We start from the raw sequence: 851 nt of genomic DNA, 5'->3' as shown, positions 1-851 counted from the left end.
ATATATAAAAATTACAATTGAGATTTATTCGTTAAATCGTAAAAGTAATTAAGTTTACATTGGGCGAAGCAAGAGACGATTTTATCAACTCGAATTAATAAATACGTTCGTCCTCTACAATCGATTTAATCCAAAAATATCCCGCGAATACATTAATACCCTGTAATATGAGAATTTAAAATTTATATTCTCGTTGTTCTTTTGGAGATATTATAGTTTATTCTCATAACCGCAAGATAAATAGAGAATTATAAGATCGAAGCTGTTTCAAAATATTTACACGAGAAGAAAAGTATCATAATTTTTTTTGAAAAGTAAGACATCCACGGCATTGGAACGTTAAATATACATATATATCTATAGTGAAATTACCCTTCTACCACTCGTCCGATAAGGATAAGTACTGTACCTCACTTTAACAGGCTGCTGAGGACTAAAAGAAAATCACAGTGGAAGAAGTTCAACTCTCTTTGGAGCAAACGTAAGAGGGATTTCAAACGAAACGACGTCGCATCGTTGCTTTCGAATAAATCTGCTTTTCGACTACCTGAAAAAAAGGGGAAGAAGATTAGAAAAAAAGAAATAATAATAATAATAATAAAAAGAAACAATAACAGTAAAAAAAAAACACGAAAAGAGTTCGTTCGATTAGTATCACATCGATCGATTTCTTCTTCTCTGTTCCCTCCATTGGAAACGAAACGAAATTTCCGCGAGAAACAGGAATTTCCAGTAGAGTTATAAAACCGATTACAAGCATGAAAAAGACTATTATTTTCTTGGCGAGCATCGGTTGCTGTTCCTTTCGCAAGCCAGTTTGCACTTTTGACACTGTTTGCAGAAATTCACGC

The 851-nt window shown here is 33.0% G+C and overlaps 1 long non-coding RNA gene across 1 annotated transcript in view; it reads right to left on the bottom strand.

Moving 5' to 3' along the window:
- Positions 1-360: 360 nt before the first annotated feature.
- LOC102677284 overlaps positions 361-851 on the bottom strand; it is a 34,983-nt gene continuing 34,492 nt past the window's right edge. The window contains exon 3 of the long non-coding RNA XR_004151771.1: positions 361-547. This is a non-coding gene — a long non-coding RNA (uncharacterized LOC102677284). The remainder of the gene's footprint in view (positions 548-851) is intronic.

This window comes from Apis dorsata, unplaced genomic scaffold (assembly GCF_000469605.1).
Source record: "Apis dorsata unplaced genomic scaffold, Apis dorsata 1.3 scaffold_52, whole genome shotgun sequence".
NCBI classification, from domain to species: Eukaryota; Metazoa; Arthropoda; class Insecta; order Hymenoptera; family Apidae; genus Apis; species Apis dorsata.
The sequence above is the reverse complement of the archived record's forward strand: the minus strand, read 5'-3'. Positions and strand labels throughout refer to the sequence as shown.